This window comes from Polyodon spathula, chromosome 3 (assembly GCF_017654505.1).
Source record: "Polyodon spathula isolate WHYD16114869_AA chromosome 3, ASM1765450v1, whole genome shotgun sequence".
Lineage (NCBI taxonomy): Eukaryota > Metazoa > Chordata > Actinopteri > Acipenseriformes > Polyodontidae > Polyodon > Polyodon spathula.
Genome location: NC_054536.1, coordinates 41,088,066 through 41,103,835, shown reverse-complemented (window position 1 = coordinate 41,103,835; position 15,770 = coordinate 41,088,066). Strand labels below are relative to the sequence as shown.

General features: G+C 39.1%; 1 protein-coding gene across 1 annotated transcript in view; it reads left to right on the top strand.

Annotated features, from left to right (window-relative positions):
* Positions 1-7,330, top strand: part of si:dkey-225n22.4 (collagen alpha-1(XXI) chain) — a 99,955-nt gene extending 92,625 nt beyond the window's left edge. The window contains exon 30 of the mRNA XM_041245254.1: positions 6,627-7,330. The gene's annotated coding sequence lies outside the window, so the exon portion shown is untranslated. The remainder of the gene's footprint in view (positions 1-6,626) is intronic.
* The last annotated feature ends 8,440 nt before the right edge of the window (positions 7,331-15,770 follow it).

Below are 15,770 nucleotides of genomic sequence, written 5' to 3'. Positions count from 1 at the left end.
CCATCAAACATATAATAAAGTAGCAGAATTAATAAGTACATACCGAGCAATGGCACAAGAGGTACACAGCACAGACGCTGTAATAAACAAACTACGTGTAAAAACCTTCCATGACGTTTCTGAAAAACTGACTAATTACTACAACCTGAATCAATGCAAAAAGAAACCACATTTTTTTCAACCAGCTCATAACTTTCTGATGGCAGTAAGGATATTCGACCCACAAGTGTGTAGTTTGGATCTGGAATCCGCATGTATCAAAAATAAATTAAAACACTTCTCACAGAGCAAAATAAAAAGGGTACAAAAAACAAGTCGCAAACACAAAATCATACACAAACGAAAATCATCTTGTGAGTAAAAATTATCTCAGTGAGTGGCTATTAACATGCAGGAGCTTTTGTCTCGCCTTGTCTCATCTTGCCTCGCCTCGTCTCGTCTCACCTTGTCTTGCCTTGCCTTGCCTGCTCTCTCCTCGTCTCCTCGTCTCCTCTCCCAACACATCAACTTCCCTAGTGGTCTCTCCCTGACTAAAGCATCCTTGGCTTTTATACGCACCACTACCCAATAAACCCATTAACACACAAGTACAAATCCAGTCAATCATTAACCAACCTGTGAGTAATTAATAATACAATTACCACACCTGCCTAACTGTTTGGCAACTGGCGCCATTTTGGCTCCACAACAACTTCCCATGTTTTGAGCCAAGCCAACCTGCTAATTGCCTTCCCAGTATCCTCAAACCCTACCTGTAGCCATCACCAACACACACACATAAAACACACTATTTTATTAATAAATAAACAAAAAAAACTAGTTACACGTGCAGGGCATTCCACCCTGTCATAAGAGAGGAAAAAAAAACAAAACAGTATGGCGCAAGAGCAAACGCCCTAGACTAGCTGTGAAGAATCTACAATGGTAAATATCAAGGTTTTTTTCCTCTGCATCGGGACGCGGGACATTTTTTTTTGATAGCCAAAACAAGATCGCTTTTCGCATCACAAGTTTAATGTACCTTTTCCTTCAAGTTCATTAATCCTGGTCTATGTGCAGGTCGTAGCCCTCAGACAGACAACCTGGACTGAGTACTTCCATTTTAATCATTTCTAGGTGCTTCTCATTCCCTGCTTAATTAGGAGTGCATGGCCTTCTGGATTATGCAGTCCTGACGTTCCAAGAACAATTTCCTAACTTGCTTTCCTATCATAGCTTTCATGGCTAGGATAAGATTTTTCTAACTTGGTTTTACAAAAGCATTTCCTAAGTCAGCAGTGTCTACAATTTCCTAAATCCTATATAACACCAGTCGTATCCGTAAATGACTGACTAAGTCTGAATAGAGCAGGTTACAGCTCAGCTTCAGGTAACTGTCACCAGAATATATTGTACATGTTTTTAAATTGCAGCGTCTAAACTTGATTCAATAGTGGCAAAGAAATGCAGCTCAATTTTACTATGGAAGAAAATAATTTTTTTTTAGTTTTTTTTTTATTAACAATTATTCATTTTCCAATTTTCTCCCAATTTTTTTCAACATTGTTCAACTTGGCTCACTGCTGCAACCCACGGACTAACTCAGGAGAGACAAAGACGAGCACCTGCGTCCTTCGAAACAAGTGTCGTCAGCAGTCCGCCTTTTTTTCACTCTGCAAGCTGCCATGCAGCCATATCCAAAACTTACAGCATCAGAGCACCACGCAGTTTTGATTTGCATACAGGCCAGCCTGCAGGTGCCCGGCCAGCCATAGGCTCCCCAGCTGACCTAACCCCTACCCCGCCCAGGCAGAACTTGACCAATTGTGCGCCACCCCCTGGGAACTCCCGTCCATGGTCAGCAGTGGCATAGCTTGGATTTGAACTGGCGAACTCCAAGCTATAGAGCGCATCCTGCACTCCAGGTGGAGTGCCTTTACTGGATGCACCACTCGGGAGCCCCAAGAATAAGATTTTGATTGCAGAAAAATCTACAATAAAATCTAATTAACAATAAATAAATACTGCTATTTAATAAAAAAAATTAGAAATACTTGAACACCACTTTATTTTAATTAGGAATGCCAACACACAATAATATCTCACAGGCTAAAGTAAAGCTAAAAATAAGAAAAGTACTGTGATGTTCGTATCTCCGGGGTGAAAGAAAGTGTGTAATATATAATTGTGTACATTAAATAGTCCAAATAAGTATTTTACTTATATGTGCCGCATGGTTATATTTGAATGGAGCGTCTCGCTGTGTAATACAGTAACATGCCAGAAACAACACAGACTAATTCATATCTTATTCCTCAGTAAAGTGTAAAATCTATATTATCATAATTATCATAATCACAGACAGTAACTTGTAAACTCCAACTCCATGCTGTCCCATACATAACACAATGAAGCGCCTTCTCTCATGTGAGGTGGGGCTAGATCTAAACGTTACACACAGCTTACTGTTAAAGATAAACAACCCAGAATAAACTAATGGATTATTATGGTTCACTGTAGAATATGCAGTATATAATTAGACTTTACTTTGTCACGTATAATGCATTTTTAGTGGTTTGTAAACGGTACATAAAAACACAAAATGCCACTTCTCTACATTATCCACCTCTCTCCAACACAGACCTTGAACAATTACTGAATTCCGAGACGTTGTTGAATTTATTTTTATTCCTCCCGTTGGTTCTGCTCAAAGAGTGTGTCTGCACTGGAGAAAAAAATAACTTGTTGTTGCCGTCTCAACTCAGTATACGGATACCCTGTCATAATTGCATATATTATGAAGTAGTTCATAACTACACTTGGTCCAGCAGAAGACAGGTGAGGCATCACTCTCTTATAGAGCTTTCAAAATACTGAGCAGTTTGAATAAGATGAAAGGAACCAGTTTTAAATTAAAATTGATATTTTATTAATGTTGAAAGAATTTGTGTACAGCACTACAAGCTTCAACACAAACATGCCTTCATCAGGTTTGTTAGTTTTCAGTGTGGTGAAGTAGCGTAATACATTTCAATAGGTGATCATCATTTACAACACCAACACTAACACTAATTAAATTAAAAGCAGGTGCTAATAATTTCATCATGTTAAAACATCATATACAGAGATTGACACTTCAGAGGTAATAATTTAAAATTATTAAGGTAACGAACTTGTAATTAACAATCAGAAAATCAAATGAGGCCCATAGATAATTTATATTTAATTTTTTTTCATTTTTAATCTTTTTGAAAAATTAAATAAATTATAATTTATAAATAGGAGTTTTAATTCAGGTTTCTTATTGGTTCTACAGAATTTAGTGTGTGTATCCAAAACGCCTCCCTTCTCAAAAGCTGTTTTACAATGTTGCCTCCTCTAGCAGATATTGTAACTTTTTCAATGCCCATAAATTTTAAGTTAAATGAAGAACCATGGTTAAATTCTTTATAATGACTAGCTATTGCGTAATCTATAATGTTTCTTATCTTATCGCTTATTTGTGTGGATCGCTTATTGACTGTCAGTACCTCTTCTTAATTTTTTGATGTCAGTTCTTTTGAGAGCTGTATCAAGAACGTGTGTGTTGTAGCCTCTATCACGAACGCGATCATACATTTCCATAGCTTTCGTTTCGAAATCTGTTTTTCTGTTAGATATGCTTAAGTCTTAAAAATGGTCCGTATGGTATGTTTCTAATCCAATGTTTAGGATGATAGCTATCAGATAATAATAAAGTATTTCTGTCTGAGGATTTTCTAAAGATAGATGTGTCCCCTGTTCCAACATCAGAAGTCAAAATTAACAGATCCAAAAAGAGTAACACTGACTTGCTATATTCCATTGCAAATTTTAACGAAGTTTCATTCATGTCATTTTTAAATGAGTGAAAGTCTTCTTCAGAACCTGTCCATACAGCCAAAATATAATCAATATATCTTGTCCATAATCCATCATGTTATAGTAATAGGTTAATAGTCTCATCATCAATGCATTGTTTTTCCCAATGTCCCATGAATAAATGTGCATAATTACTGTCGGTGCAAAGGTAGAGCCCATACCAGTGCCTTGGGTTTGCAAATAATACTTATTATTGAAAAAAAAAAAGTTGATGTAAGAATATATTCAGTTAACTAACAGAAAATCAGTTTGTTGGTTAATTGTCTTTAAAGAAAAATAATGGGACATTGCTTAAAGACCTTCACTGTGTGGTATGTTAGTATACAGGCTTTCAACGTCAAAGGTTACGAGGAATGCATCAGTAGGAATTGTATAGTTGGCAAGTAAATTAATTACATCTCTAGTATCAGACAAATAGGAAGGTAATTCTGAGTCTATAGGTTTAATATGGAAATCAACAAATTGACTCAATGGTTCAATTGATTGATTACCAGACACTATTGGTCTACCAGATGGATTAGAAAATCAGACTGGTTCTGAGTGATTGATTTACTTGCCAAAGCAGAGTTTAATAGGTTGCCTCTTTTTTTTTGCTTTAAATAAACTTTCATTTCTTGATTGTTAATATTCAAATGTTTAGATCTAAATTCCTTCTTAGTTAAATCTTATATATCCTATTCAACTAATTTACTAAATGTAGTAATTGTAGGGTTTAAATTGTAGAAGTTACTTTTTTCTTAGTTTTCATTAGGACTAGGAACATGGTTTTTAGTAGAAAAATTATGTTTTAAATGTCTAAAAAAATTATAACAATCAACTTTCAAATTGAACACATTCACATTGTTGGTGGGTACGAATGACAGACCTTTGTTGAGAACGGTTAGTTGAGCTGACGTCAATTGGTGTCTAGAAATGTGGATAACCGCTACCTCCTGCTCAGTGTTTTCATGTTGTGAGAGGTTTCTTTTCCTTCTCTTGCCCCGTCTTGTCTTATTTGGCCTCAATGTGATAGTCCATATCCCATTCCAAATGTAGACTATTCCATCTTTATAGTCTTGTGTGTCCCGTTCAAATTTCTTGATTTTGTAATCTTTTAGTTCAATTTGAAATTGTTCCAATTCATCAGTTATCTTCTGTACAAATCCATTGAATACATGCAGTTCCGTGTTCTTTTGTAGTGTCTCTTTGATGTGGGCTGCCTCTGTATTAACCTGTTCATTTTGCAGTTTTGTTTGCTCAATAACTAATAAAATCAAGTCCATTGAGAATTTATTCAAAATGTGCTCCCATTTTTTCAGGAATTCAGGCTTCTTACCTCCAAATGTTAGTTGTTTCCCAATCCTTAGACCTCTCAGTATCTGTTTATTCTGCCATTTGTATCGCATGGTCTTTTTATTCTAAAAGTACAGTTTCGATTTAACTTGTGTGATGTTAACATCACACAACTTAGAGTTTGTGGCAGAATTATGTTGTTTGCGTCTTTATGAGTATGGGATAAACAGCAAGCTTGATTAGTAACATCAGGTGTTGGGAAGTCCTCCATTATGGAAACAAACCAGTGTGCAACAAAAAACAGGGAACACTCCTTCAATTGTTCCCAGTATAAACAACTGAATCAAAAAGTCATTTGTACACAAAAAGTTTATGGCGAGGTGCTTATCACAAGGAAAAAACTATTTAACAGCCAAAATAGTTTATTCCAGACTTGTTAGAAAGTCTAACAAAAGCAAACTTGCTTTGGATTGTTATTGTCGATTCGTTGTAGATACTACTATTAAGACAACCACTGTGCAGGTATCGCAACGTCCCTAAACAATATCATACATGCCAACAGTCCCTATATGGTTGGGACAGTCCCAATTTCCTAGCAAATGTCCCGCATCCCGATGCATAGGAAGAAAGTCCCGATATTTACCCATAGAAAAAAAATTCATTTGTTCTACACAGTAGAGTTAGTGAAAACTACACGCTTTGCTCTTTGTGTGGCTAGCATATCTGCTGATCACTAACATATACAAGGACCCCCCCCCCCCCCCCCCCCCCACCCCCCAGGACAAGCGTCCCGCTGAACAGTTTCCAAATGTTGGCAAGTATGCAATATGTTAAAATAAATTCGTTTTGCACCGTATACAAATGAGTTGATTTTGCCAGTGCTTGCTAGTCTATTAAATAGTTTTAAATTTAAAGCATGTTTGTTTAGGCTTTATTGTTAAAGTTTTCACACGTGGCAATACTCTCCTACAATTACTAAATGATTGTGATTATTCCACTGTGTTATGTTTGTGAACCAGAGCTACATTTTAAAACTGAGAGTTAGCAAATGCCTATCATTAAAGTGTACAGCAGCTACTAATCCTTTCCAGATACTAATATCTTAAATTTAAGGACTATTTATAAAGATAATGCTGTAACTCATTTTTAGAAGGCCGCCTTTGTTCTTATCCAAGTTGCTGCAGTGACATTGTAGATGCTATAACGAGTTACTGTAAATGACTTGCTGTTTTAGAAGACAGGTTTCATTAAGTAAACATGTATTTGAATGTTTTTTAAATTAAAAGCAGAAATACAAAACTGATATTTTTCTTTGTGAACTTTGAAAAACGGCAATTAAAAACCTGTCAAAATCTACCAAGGTAGCAAATCCTATGAATTTAATACCAGCCAAAATTTCCCGTTATACGGAATGCTGTTGCCTGTTCTGTTGTCTTTACAATGCACCTTGAAAATGTATTTTGTCAAAATGGCAGGTCCTGAAGGGCCACAAGGGAGGCCTGGTGAAGGTCTTATGGGAGCCCCTGGAGAGTCAGGCAAAGTTGGGTCACCTGGCACCCCAGGAAGGCATGGCGAACCTGGTACACCAGGCATCTGTGACATGACAAGCTGCAACAGTGCCTACAACCGGCTCAGAAACAACCCCTTCAACAAAGGACCAAACTTCTAAAGGCCTTGGCAGACTTGCTAAGGAACAGCTGGCATTTTCATCTCACCCTTTGATTTGGTGTGATGTTGGGTGGGTGGGGCGCATTTCAGTCTCAGGAACGATGTTTTGAATATGCCTATGCCTTAAAAAAAACAGTTATGTATTTCATTTTATTGACTTATAAGCCAATTTTGATATTTGATATAATTTACCTGACATTTGATAATTTACCAGCTCCTAAAAGGAGTGTAGGCAAGTATACTGAAAAACATAAACATAGAGTTCAGAGCAACTTATATGAAAATCCTTTGTAGTGGCTAAAGATGTATGGCTTTGGGTAAAGTGAATTTTTTGCATCACGATGGTGTCATTCTCAAGCCATCAAAAAATGTCAATTAACCGCAACCTGATAAGGTTGTATTTCAGCTTGTGGGCCAAACATATATAAGGTCATAGACAAAAGTATTGGCACCCTACTCTTATAATTCAAGGTAACAGATTAAGGACAAGCATTAAAGTCTTTTTAATAAAACAAAAAGCAAAATATATAATTTGTTGTAATTCAACAAATAATCTTTATCAAAAAACAAACAACACTTATTTCATTTAAGGCATTTGTTGATGACAAAAGTATTGGCACCCCTGCTTCAGTATTTCGTGTTTGCTCCTGTTGCTTATTATGATGGCTATCAGGCGTTTATGATAAGTCTTAAGCAGTATGTTACTTCTTGCTGGGGAAAATCTGGGCCCATTCTGTCTTGCATATTTACTTCAGCTTAAACAGATTGGATACACTCTGCTTAGCTGCAGATTTTTTCAGATCAGTCCAAAGCAGTTCTATTGGATTGAGATCTGGGGATTGCGAAGGCTATTCCAGAACTTTTATCTTAATTTTCTTCAAGAATTCCAGAGTTGACTTATTCTTTTGCTTTGGGTCGTGGTCATGTTGAAAGATCTGCCAATCGACCTATGAGCAGAAGGTATCATTGCACTTTGTAGAATGTTTTCATGCATGGCTGCATTCATTCCATCTTCAATCGCATGAATGTCTCTGGTCCCTGAATTGCTAAAACACCCCCATATCATGATAAAACCCCCCCACCCCCCCCCCCCTTTTTTTTTAGCTTGTACCTGCTGTACCCGCAATTTCTTTTCTCTGTCTTGATTACTGTTCTTTTTCTGGCTATTGACTTTATAATGGAGCTTTAGTAAACACATTTTTACAGAATTTTAATGTAAAGGTACCAATATCTGAACAAATGTTTTAAATTGCTTTAGTGCAGAAATTGTGTATTTTGGTCTTTGTCATATTAATTAGTGGATAATGTTCCCTAAATGCTTGTAATAACATTGTTTTCTTGAATTCTCTTGTATTAAGTGAAGAGATTGTTTATGAGCTTAATTCTGCAAGGTCAGAAGAACTCTGTACAATGTGACTGCTGGTTTTAATTTACATTCATCAATACATGTGCTTAAAATAGCTTTACTTTGAACCCAGTCTACAGTAAACCAAAAAAATACACTGCAACAGTTTTAAGGTTAAGCCTGTATATTTTCTAACAAGCACAACAAGTTTCAACACACTTACTTTAGTGGATCAGCTCAGTTTAAAAAAACATTGTAAAAAAGGAGCTGTGTAATGTGGCATAAAATAAAATGTCTGATGTTATGGAGCTATTTTAATACTGTGCATTTTGACTAGTTTTTCCGTCTGTCATTTTTAAGTGGTATTTATACTTGCGCTTTGGCTTTTCTTTTTACATTTATAATTTAAAAATATTTGTGTTAAGTGTTCAGGGTCTCAATGTTTCAATTGTTATATTTCTGAATATTTTTTCTAGTACTAAAAATAAACCATTTCATTGTCTTTCTGTTATAGAGCATCATATGGATATATAGAGAGACACACACAGTATACTGTGTCAGCAACTTTGAATACATGTTGTATTTGTGTGGTTTCTGCATTAACATGGTATAGGCAGGGTTTCCATCCAGTTTAGAAACTCCAACTTGGCGCAGTTTCCGTGCAGTTTAGGAACTCCAAATTCTTGGTCCATTGTCTTGAGAATGTCACACACATTCCTCATGCTATAGGATGGGTGTGGCCAAAACATGGTATGACTTAAACGGGTGGGTAAATCTCCTTCTTACACTAAAAAGCTGCCCAAATTGACTAAATACTAAGATGTTTTTTTGCAAGGAAACAAGTGTAAAAGTCGTACCTTATGTCTCACGAGACTTCAGCAGTAAAGATCCCGGTTATGATGTAACATTGCACAACTTTTTACTGTAACTATAGGCTGTACCAAGCAATTCATTATTAACAACTCATGTCTGCTGAAAGTAGCCCTGGCAAGCTTCTTTGGCCTAATATGAACATAATTAAGCATACACTACAGGTTTTAGAGACCTCTTCATTCAGTATTTTATTTGAAGTGTCACCATTTATTCAACAGTTCAAATTATTGCCATTTGACTAATAAAATGCTTTATAGTAGAGCCCTGCGGCGGGACTGGGTTCCCGCGGGTCTCGTGGGTCCCCCGGACATGAAAGGTAATTTGAGGGACAGACTAAATCTCATCTGTTTAACAAGAGTAGGCTAATCAGGAAATTCCTAATTTTATTTGAGCTTCTCTTTTGTATAAGTGTTTAGCTCCGGCCCTCTGAATCCAATCAAGTCAGAGAATCACAGGTATCGGTGTTGTTCTGTGACGTCACTTGTGCAGATTGTTGCTGCTGTATCATTTTATCTTTTGGCCCCCTTCTCACCAGGGATGTCTTCCCCCGGTTTTCTAAACGTTTTACGACGATGGGTTGTTTCTCCCTTATATGTAAAAATGTCTCGTGTCATTATCACTTATTATTTTCGTTTTATGGTGTCAGGTTACCACATTTGTGTGTGTGTGTGTGTGTGTGCGTTACAGGTCCATACCAAAGGGGGGGGGAAGAGAAATCTTTAGGAGATCACAATATAGCCAATTCTGTTTCACTTTAACCATTCTTCTTTCAAACTTTTTAGTTGACTGTGAATGCTTGTTAGCATAACTGTTATGTATGTTAATATTTTTTAAATTAACAAATTATTAATTTCCCCAGTGTTGAAGGCACATACACAAAAAAAAAAACATTCTCACTGATTACCAGTTTTAATCCAGAAAGAAACACAGATGTGACCCATGTGTGCTGAACTATATATTCCATGTCTCCCTATTTAGTGCAGTGGAACAGTCGCAAGAGATTTATTTTTGGTGCGGTGGCAGTTGTTGAATTAAGATATATACATACCCCTTTTTTATAGTTTCCCCTGTTGGGAGAGTATAAAATGTATAAGAAGTCCTACACATAAGCTACCTGCTGCAATTACTATTGACTTAAGTGTGAGGAGTCTATGCAGTGTTTAGTACTTTTTGAGAATTCAGTGGAAAGATGCTGTATTGTGTGGCTTATGGGGGCTCTAATAGAAGCAAAAGATATTTATGGATTTTTTTTCCCCAGAGGATCCTATGTGAAGAAAGGCTTGGACCCATAAAATTAAACTGACAAACTTTACTCCTACCAAATACAGCAGGGTATGTCCTGACCACTTTGAACATGACTGCTACAAAAGGCTAGAATTGGCTTTTATAAGTAATAGAGAATTATAAAGAAGAAGAAGAAGAAGAAGAAGAAGAAGAAGAAGAAGAAGAAGAAGAAGAAGAAGCAGCAGCAGCACTGGCCAATGGCCAACAGAACAGGAGGGAAAGGGGAACAATTTTCTGCAGAAAAAAGGGCACTCACCGCAGGCCCTCCCTTTGCAACAGGATTTCCTGGAATTGGGGTGCTCCTCCTGGAGCAACCCAGCATCTGCACCCTCATCCTCCAGAACAGGAAAGTCTGCTGCACACTGCAGGAGCCCAAGAAGTGGGCCTAGGCACATTCCCCACTATCAGGGACATGGTAACGGTACTGTTGCAAGGTTCCACCTTCACCAAGGGGGATAAGGACCCAACATGTCAGTCCAAGCCTTTGAGGACAACGGATGCGATGCTTAAGAAGGCGTACGCATCGGCAGCGCTGTCAGTCCGAGCAGCAAATGCCATGGCTATACAGGTACTCTACCAGAACCAGTTAGCAGAGAGGCTGCAGGAAAGGGCTACAGAAGTAGACACAGGGGAGCTACATGCGGTAGCAAAGGCGATGACTGACTTAATGGGGGAGTTAGGTCAGGCATCAGGCAGGTCTCTAGCCGCGCTCATAGCCGCACGCAGACACCTCTGGCTAACCCAGGCCAAAGTCGTCGAGACCGAGAAGGTAGCGCTATTAGATTCCCCAGTTATGCTGGGGCAGCTTCAGCGTTTCTCACCTACCCATCGCGAATAAAAGGGGTCTATACGTCCCCGCATCAAGAACCCGTCGAAGTAGACGCTATTATATTCCCCAGTTATCGAAGTCGCAGACATTGGGGAAAAACCTGATGGCGTCCATCGCCGGTTCCACCGGAGGGTCGGAGATCCCACGTTATCCCAGATTGTAAATACCAGCGGTGGTGCGTCACGGTTTCCGTTCTCCAGTTCGCTGGGCGTATCGTCTTGAAACGGCCCACGTTCAGTAAGAGTGTGAACAGGCTTGCCAAACTTTCCGCCCTTGGACTCGCCAAGCCTCCAGGGTGTAACCCAGGTTTCGCCCCGGGGGGTCCTACCCCGTACGCTAAAGACGCTGGCCCTGGCCCCAAGGGTGTTGCTGCTGATTGCACCTTCAACGTCGCCCCGTTAGTCCCGAACATAAATTATATTAGACACGCAGGGCAGGTGTAATGGGAGATTATATAGTCCGTTCGATCACCGTAATGACTTCAAACGGCCGCACCGGTTATTACCCATTGATAGAGTTACACGGAATCCACACACACTTGGTCAAAAAGAGGCAATGATAAAATGCCGCGGCAGGGCAAACAGGTCTAAACGTCGCCCGCCACCCCAAAACAGGCAAGCAGGCATAGGAAGAGCCGGCGGCAAGGGACCACCAATGGCCAGGGGTAACCAGTTCTCCGCTACTATTACTACCCCTGACACTAGAGAGGATCAGGGTGGGGAGAGCAGCGGGTTCTGCTGATTGCACCCAGATGGCCGAGGCGCCCCTGGTTTGCGCTCCTGTCCGACATGATATTGGGTCAACCGTGGCAGCTCCAGCTGTGCAAGGACCTCCTAAGCCAAGCGAAAGGCTATTATGACACCCGAACCCAGCCCAGCTCCAACTCTGGGTCTGGCCGTTGAACGGAGCCATCTATTCATACGTGGTTTGCCAAATGCAGTGATAGAAACTAGAGACCAGTACTCATACAAATAGAAAGTTTTCTAAGACTGGTGCATTGTAGATCCTGTGACCTGCCCTATTGAGATGCTATTAACCTTCTTACAACACCTGTTTGACTCAGGAAAATCTTTGTCCCCTGGGGCACATTTCCAGGCAGTGCAATTTCTTAAAGGGGCTCGGAGGCTTCATCCTCCCATTAAAAGTATGGTCCCCAGATGGGATCTAGAACTGGTACTGCAGGTCTTTATGGGTTCCCGATTTGAGCCCATGGCATCAGCAGAACTGCGCCCTGTTTCCTTGAAGGTGGCATTTTTAATAGCCATTACGTCTGCCAGACGAGTAAGTGAACTTCATGCATTGTCTATCGATGACACATGTATGGCTTTCACTGGAAATGACTCGCGGGTAACATTAAGAACAAATCCAGCCTTTTTGCCAAAGATGGTATCTTCATTCCATATTAACCAACTAACTGTGTGACTCTTTTTATTTTACTGCAGCAGGATAGCCTACTTATTATCAACATAGTTTTCTTTGAACAAGTTATAACGGTATTCCAATTTTCTTCTTTTTTTATTTACAAACTCCACATGTGTAAAAATCATTCAAAGCTTACTTGTGAAATTTCGTGACATGTAGCTATAAATCCAATAACCTGTTTTAGTATTGAAATAATTTTTTTTTGCTATACATATTTTATTTATCCGGTTGAAAAAATAAACAACTCATCTCTCCTCTTAAATAATAACATGTGGTACATGTTTGGGTTTTTTAGCAGTAAGACCAATCATTTCCCAATTCTATTTACCATCAGCTAAACAAAGTGTTTATTTATTTTTATATGTCAAAATGTTTTAATAAACTACAGCACTACGTCATTTTGAGCAAATAATAGATCTTACTACTGTTGTAGTATAAAATTGAGAGTGTACAACTTTGTGTGTTTTGTTGGTTTTATTTTTGTGAATTACAGTATTTTAAGTGATTTACATTAGTCTTTCCTCATTTAAGCCTTTATTTGATAACTTGTATGATGTATTGTATACCATGATATTAAAGTTACCACAGTATTTTTTTTTTTAATGGTTATCATATTGTGCAAATTTTATACCATCCCATCCTTATCCCAAATCCCCAGAATCTGATATTCTCAATAACTTATGCTAAATGATATTAATACCAAGTTTTATGACAATTGGATAAGTGGTTCTCCAAATATATGTAAAAATGTGTGAAGCGTGACATACGTACATACCACTATATCCCCTTCACATCCATTTAATCTCCACCGGAGGATAATAATATGCATACCGGCTAAGAACCACAATGGTCCCCTGGCTAGAAAGATCGAATGCACTAGCCCAGATATATTGATTTGGGTTGAATGAGCTTTAGTGTATCATACTTTAAGCCAAATGTTCTCATCTGTATCTGTTACACTAACAGATGTTACATATTTATGCATTGTTTGAAAAAAAAGCTGAATTGGTTAAACAGCTGCATTGTGGTGGTAGGACAGTCTTACTGGCTGCTCAGTAGAGAAAAACAGCAGGGCTGAGACCCACACCGCAGGGCTCAGGCACACACCGCAGGGTAGGGAACCTCATACATAATTATATGTTATGTACATGTTATAAAGGTGAAGTTCCAGAAAGTTTATTTTTTCAAGTCTAATGTGCCCATTACACACACACACACACAATATATTATCATTCAAAGGCTTATCTTCAATAGTATGCTGTTGTGGAGGTCACCGTGGTGCAGTATTCTTGGAATTTAAGCAAAATTAAAAAAAACTGAAAGTTAACATAATTAGAATAATGAATGAAACCTCTGGATAGAAAATGATAATACTGCCTGGCTGTTAACAGTGAAAAAAAAACATGCTCTTTCCATGAAATAGACTGACAAGGTGAATCCAGGTGAAAGCTATGATCCCTTATTGATGTAACCTGTTAAATAAACTTCAATCAGTGTAGATGAAGGGGAGACAGGTTAAAGAAGGGTTTTTAAGCCTTGACACAATTGAGACATGGATTGTGTATGTGTGCCATTCAGAGGGTAAATGGGCAAAACAAAAGATTTAAGTGCCTTTGAACGAGGTATGGTAGTAGGTGCCAGGTGCGCCGGTTTGAGTGTGTCAAGAACTGCAACGCTGCTGGGTTTTTCACGCTCAACAGTTTCCCATGTGTATCAAGGATGGTCCACCACGCAAAGGACATCCAGCCAACGGCAGGCCAGTGGTCGAAAACGGCTCACTGATTAAATCAACATGGGCCAGCATCCTTGTGGAACGCTTTCGACTCCTTGTAGAGTCCATGCCCTGACGAATTGAGGCTGTTCTGAGGACAAAAGGGGGTGCAACTCAATATTAGGAAGGTGTTCCTAATGTTTTGTACACTCAGTGAATATATATATATAGACACACACACACACACTGTGGCTTGCAAAAGTATTCAGACCCCTGACCAATTCTCTCATATTACTGAATTACAAATGGTACATTGAAATTTCATTCTGTTCGATATTTTATTTTAAAACACTTAAACTCAAATCAGTTATTGTAAGGTGACATTGGCTTTATGTTGGGAAATATTTTTAAGAAAAATAAAAAACTGAAATATCTTGATTGCATAAGTATTCAACCCCCACACATTAATATTTTAGAGCCACCTTTCGCTGCAATAACAGCTTTAAGTCTTTTGGGGTAAGTATGTACCAGCTTTGCACACAGTGTCTGAGTGATTTTGGCCCATTCTTCTTGGCAGATTTGCTCCAGATTGTTCAGGTTGGTTCACTGACGCTTGTGGACCGCAATTTTCAAATACTGCCACAGATTCTAATGGTATTGAGATCAGGACTTTGACTGGGCCACTGTAGGACATTCACCTTTTTGTTCTTGAGCCACTCCAATGTTGCTTTGGCCTTGTGCTTGGGATCATTGTCCTGCTGAAAGGTAAATTTCCTCCCAAGCTTCAGTTTTTTAGCGGACTGAAGCAGATTCTCTTGCAGTATTTTTCTGTATCTTCCTTCAATTGTTACAAGATGCCACCACCATACTTCACTGTAGGGATGGTGTGTCTTGAGGCATGCGCAGTGTTAGGTTTGCGCCACACAGAGCACTTTGAGTTTTGGCCAAAAAGCTCTATTTTGGTCTCATCTGACCACAAAACCTTTTCCCACATCACAGCTGGGTCACTCTCATGCTTTCTTGCAAACCAGTCGTGCTTTCAGATGGTACTTTTTGAGTAACGGCTTCTTTCTTGCCACCCTCCCATACAGGCCAGTGTTTTGCAGAGCTCTTGATATGGTTGACTGGTGCACCATTACTCCACTCCCAGCCACTGAACTCTGTAGCTCCTTGTGGCAAAGTGGCTAGTGGAGGGGAACAGGTATAACGGTGATGCGATGCAGGAGTGACAGGCAGACAACAGTTTCCAGTGACAAGGTGCTTTTATTTATAATCCAGGTCTGGTGACCGTTAAATAATAGATCCCCGGCTATACACAACAATGTGTAAAGCACGGGGATAGCAATAACACAGACACAGTCCCGAACAAAACGAACACACGGTCACCAGTCCTGGGTGAGTGCAGACGTGCTTGTGGTGGGTGAAGACACTGTATTTCGTGACGGTTCCGTGCAGTGGTGATCCGGATTGTGCTGACCCTGGTCGAC